This window comes from Quercus lobata, chromosome 12 (genome assembly GCF_001633185.2).
Source record: "Quercus lobata isolate SW786 chromosome 12, ValleyOak3.0 Primary Assembly, whole genome shotgun sequence".
NCBI lineage: Eukaryota > Viridiplantae > Streptophyta > Magnoliopsida > Fagales > Fagaceae > Quercus > Quercus lobata.
Window position 1 is genome coordinate 32,584,781 of NC_044915.1, and position 6,000 is coordinate 32,590,780.

A 6,000-nucleotide genomic window follows, 5' to 3' on the forward strand; every position below is an offset into this window, starting at 1 on the left:
TATTCTCCATAAAAATGACTCATTTACCAGACTCCAACCAATAACGTTTATTGATATGGGAACATCATAGCATTAAAACCATCACGCTAAAAAGTCAAAAAAGAACAAAAATATTTGAAACTAAAATGTCAAAAAAATTGAGCTTGATAGTGATGAGTTATAAATTTTTCAGCGACAAATATATGGGAAATTCCTCTCACACCATGACACTGGTCAATATCAATTTGTTTTATTGCCTCTAAATTTGGTGGAATATATGACAGGCATATTACTTTGCAGCTCTTTTTTTCTTCCCACGCATTAATGATTTTTAATGTAAATTTTTCATGAGAAAATGTTCACATCAAAAAATCAATTCCCACTTTTTTTTTTTTAGAATACTAAAAAGTATTTTTAACACACACATAGGAAGAGGGAATAAGATTTTTTAAAGAAATTTACAGTGATGTATATCCAAAATGGTCTAACTTTTGGATACAGAGTACATGCTTTAAACCTCCTAAACTCACACTCATTTTTCAATGTGAAATTAACACCGATTCCCATTAAACAAAACGTTAGATTGATGTAACATCCGTAAGGCTTAGCTAGAAATAGGTGGCTCCACAAATGCACCGAATTTTTTTTTTTGAGAAGAATATACCGATTAATTAATCAGGAAGACTATATTTTTTCTTTTTCTTTTTGGGGGTAAAATTAAGCATGGAAGATTAATTAAACAATTTGAGCCGTCCAATTACTAATATTCAATATTGCATGCACCGACTCAATCACTCACTAAAAATATAGGTATACGAAAAGTTTAGAGAAATTGGGTCGACTACGTAGAATTTCAATTCAATGCATGTGCTGGGCTGACTTCTGTTTTACCTCGTCACTGGAGTGATCTAGGATTTCAAGCTAGGGCCGAAGCATAAGAAAAAAAAAATACTAACAAAATATCAACCAAGATAAATACACAAAATCATTATTTCTTAATACATTAAGATGTAATCATTTACCAACAAAGACAAAATAATATTGTTTCTTAAGAGTATCAGCTATTGCCCAAAAAAAAAAAAAAATATATATATATATATATATATTTTTTCACAAACCAAAACTTATTTTTACTACTTTAATATAACATTTGAAATGTCTCATACAGTAGTGTTTTTGGTATTTGGTGTTCTAAATACTAAATATTTATCATTTAGAACACCTGATGCTAGTACTCTAATATTGGGCTAACTAGAATTTTTTATTTTTTATTTTAAAGTTTTGTTTTTGTTAAGCTTTTTAGTTTGATAGTTGATAATTGGGCTAAACTAATTAAAAAGGAGGGAGTCTAAGTTTTTGAAAAAAGAAAGTGCATCTCTAGAAATATATATATATATATATATATATATATAACCAATAAAAGTTTTTTCTCTTTTTTTCTTTGGGCAAGGGGGCCCAAAATTTTTTCTAATTTTTTTTTTTGTGTCGGGGCCCGGGACCGGGCCCCCTTGGGTCCGTCCCTAGCCCAACGGGACTTTTCTCTTTAATTCTACATGTTATTAAGAGAAAAAGTTAACAGATATCTTAAAGATATTAATTTAAGAAATATTTTTAAAAAAAATTTATAAAAAAAAAAAGCTAATTAATTTTCTTAATGACTTTTTATATTTCCCATAAAAATTGTATTAAAATTTTCTTTAAGTAATCAATTAATAAATTGCCCAAAAGCATCTGTTAACCGGCACCTGTTAACCGGACTTATATATTATTAACGTAATGGTTGGTTTATATTCTCAAGTCTGAACCAATATAATAACACTTCTTCTTTCTTTTTTCTTTTTTTGAAAAAGCACTATAATACACTTGGTAGTTGATACTTCATACATTAATTAATCGATGGCGGGGAAATGGGAATAAATCAATCGAAATAACTCAGCTAGCCATGAGAAACCTCTGACTTCACAATCATTTATTATTGTTCTTTTTTTCTTTTACCGTTGATACCTTCTTTTTTCTTTATCTTTTTTTGTCATGCTAATTAGGTTTTATTTAATGTGAAATTTAACTAGAATCGTTAATTATGAAGTAGAATTGTATCCTTTAAAAATGAAAAGAAAAGTGTAATGTATGTAATAATATGGTGGCCGTGGCGATATATATATTAGCTCCCGTGCAATCTGATTGTCACGTACATGTGATGACAAAAGACTTCCATGCAAATCAAAACTGAATATATATTCAGAGAAAATCTTTAGGAATTAGCAATCTCCGGCGGAAATAGATCATAAAGGTAGGGTCAATATAGAACAGTACAGTACTAGATTGGATTTTTCTGGTTAGAAGAATAACTGAAAGGAAAGCTAATTATTAGGTTGAATGAATGGCATACCACAATCCACAAGACCTCGAACTCCCCTTTCTTATTTTCAACTGGTTTTGGGATTTTTTTTTTTTTTTTTTTTTCTCACTCTATCTTGATCAATTGATTTTAGAAACCTAATTTTTTTTTTTTCCCATCGCACAATCTCGAAGGATAGTGTGTGCGTATGCTCGCGCATTATGATAATATATATAACGGAATGTAGAGTATATAAAAAAATATAATTGTCACCTCTTTTATTCTCGAATAGCATAATCGATCTTCCCAACCATTGTTTTGGTGAAATGATTTTTCTTTAGAAAGCTTGCAATAATTAATACAGATTTTTCAGTTACATCAAGTTTACAGCCTCCAACTTCGTATTTCAGAAGTTACGAGCACATGAAAGTAGTACTTCGAACAAATAAAATATATATTAATCCACTTTTTCTTGTTTTCATGAGACGTCCCAGCGAATCTTTTGGAATTTTTCCAATCAATCAGTGCTCAAATCGATTCTTGTGCGATGCTATATATATCCCAACAACATCTCATTTGTCTAATGGAAACGATAATTGTTCGACCCAAGTTTGATAAAAACTGAACTAATTCTGCACTTTTTTCCAACACTGCTTAGACAAACAAAGGTCAAGTATTAGACCAATCACTTAAGGGGGTGTTTGGTAGGTAAGTTCAAACACATTTTTGAACATTTTATACAATATTACACACATTTTCACTCACACATATATCAAAAACATCCAAACAACATTACTCAAACTCCTCTACCAAAAACCCATATCTTATCTAATTCAAACCTGATTTTTCTACCAAAAACCCATATCTTATCTAATTCAAACCTGATTTTGCTACATGATCATGCATGAGCAGTTAAATCAAAGTGAATTTCACTCTCTTCAACAGGAGGGACAGTTGTATTACCTCTGGTTGAGTGGTCTATTTTTCACCAAATCTAGGTCAACTACTGTCAAACCTGGTCAAAGTTTGTCAAAATTATTGCTTTTTGACATTTTCATGAAATTTTGTTTATATGTAGTGTGATACTCACCACATGTTTGTGATATATATATATATATATATAAGTCACACCTAATGTAACTTTAAGTAATATTACATCATCTAATATTTTTTTAATTAGATGTGAATTTTGATAAATCCATCGTTAGATTACATTATCTTCATATATTTTTCATGTTTACAAAATTTCAAGATAATCAAAGATCAATAGCTATGTTTTTCAATCAATTGTTTAAATTCAAGTTTTTGTAGTTTAAAATAATGCATTAAAGATTAGTTTATAAATCGAATGGTAAATTACATCCGATTGACATGATAATTAACATGCATATTAAGAACATATAGAACATGTAATTCAACGGTTGGATTTTCAAAATATGAATTGAATATCAAGTTATTAGGTGGTGTAATATTACTTAGAGTTACACCAGGTATAACTTGAACTCAACCCATATATATCTATATATATACACAAACACACACACACACGATATACTTTTTACATGTAAGACTCATTATCGAAGTATAAATGTTATCCACAACATTTTCACAATATGTTCACAACAAATTATAGGTAGTTTGCTATTATTTTCTTATTGGTTATAATTTTAATCTACTACTTAAATGATTTTTTTGCCCAAACAATAATAACTAATAACAACCCACCACTTAAGATTTGTAGTGAAAGTGTTATGAAAATGTTGTGGATATAATATTTCTCTAATTGGAACCTATTTATACTTATATGAGAGGAGGATGTAATACACATAATAACTTGAAAACTGCTACGTTTACAATATTTTCATAACAAATCTTACGTTGTGGGTTGTTACTAGTTGTAATTTGAATCCATAATTGAAATTATTTTTTTACCCACCAATAACAACTTACCACGTAATAACTCATGGGCAAACTCCAGAGCTTTAACTCTAGTTATGGCCTCAATGTCAGCCACTGAATTAGGGAGAGCAATATTCTGGGAAAGTGTAGCAATCACTAGACCTAGCTCATCAAGGATGATAACCCCTATACCAGCACAATCTGCATCTTTGAACGAAGCTCCATCAAAATTTATTTTGACTGTACCAACAGAAGGGGGAATCCAATGGGCTTGTGGTCTACGAAAAGGACTCTGATCAGGAGGAAAACTCAAGGAGATGGAATTGGCAATCTCAAATTCCAAAAGTCGTTCCTTGGCGAATTGAGAGACCTAGTCACTCGAAATGCTCTGGAAGTCTATCCTTAGTTGATTTCTATGAAGCTAAAAGGTCCACAGCAACATTGCTAAATGTTCAATAGCTTTTCCTCTATCTATAACAAAATGCAGGAGCTTTAAAGTCGAACTGAATGATTGAAAATCGAAGAAGTCCCATTGATTATCTTTTCTCTAAATCTCAACTAGACAAGGACATGTCCAAATTGCGTGTATTGGTGTTTTTGAACTTTGTTTGCAATGCTCACAAATATCTTCAGTAATGACCACTCTCCTGACCAAATTGGATTTAGTAGGAATGGCATTTTTACAGGCTTTCCAAAGGAAGTTCTTAACCTTGCTTAGAACGAAACATCCCCAAATTTTTTTCCTTACATTCTAGGGAGGTGAACTTATGATCTGGGGTGGATCAAGTTGAGTGACATCCAATGACAGGAACCAATAGGCTGATTTTCCCAAGAAATTACCATTATTTTCATGAGACCAGTATAAAATATCAGCTGTGGGAAAATGACAAGGGGAATACCTTTGATGGTTGATGCTTCTTGGGGTGGAAATAAAGAATCCACCAAGTATGAGTTCCAAAGATTTGTGGACTGATTGATCAAGCAACTCGCTGAAAATTCTAGAAATTGAGTAGCACCAAGAGAAAGTGACTTAGAATGATTAGGAATGGGCAACCAATTATCCGAAAGTTTAAAAGAGCTGCCATTTCCTACCCTCAAGAGAGCACCATTTTTTAACACATCATTTCCATTTCCTACCCTCAAAAGAGCACCCTTTTTTAACTCAACATTTCCCTTTAAAATGCTTTTCCAGGCATATGAACCTGAATTGGAATCTTTAACTTCCATAACTGAGCAATTTGGGAAAAACTTTGCTTTGAAAATTTGATAGAGTAGAGAGTCTTGATTATGTAAGAACCTCCAAGCCTATTTTGCAAGAAGATCATCATTGAATAAAGTCAAATCCTTGAAACCCATTCCACCAACAGTTTTTGGTTTACACATATCAGCCCAGTTAACATAATGAATCTTTCGACGATCGCCTCTTTAACCCACCAAAACTTCATAATAAGACCTTCAATCTTAGAAATAAGATCAAGTGGAAGCTTGATGCATGCCATAGTGTATGTGGGGATACCTTGAACCATTAACTTCTTTACTTGCTTGTGACAAAAGTTTTTATTCCAACCCTTATAATTTTCTCCAAATCCTCTCTTTTATATCATCAAAAACTCGCCTTTTTTTGTCGCTCTACAAAAGATGGCAGCCCTAAATATTTTTCAAAATGTTTTATTTCTTAGACACCCAGCAAATCTTTTTTCCTGTTTTGCTTCAACTATAGCCAGATTGCTAAAGTAGAGGTTTGTCTTTCCTAAGGGTGGCAATTCATGTTCATGGGTCAAGTT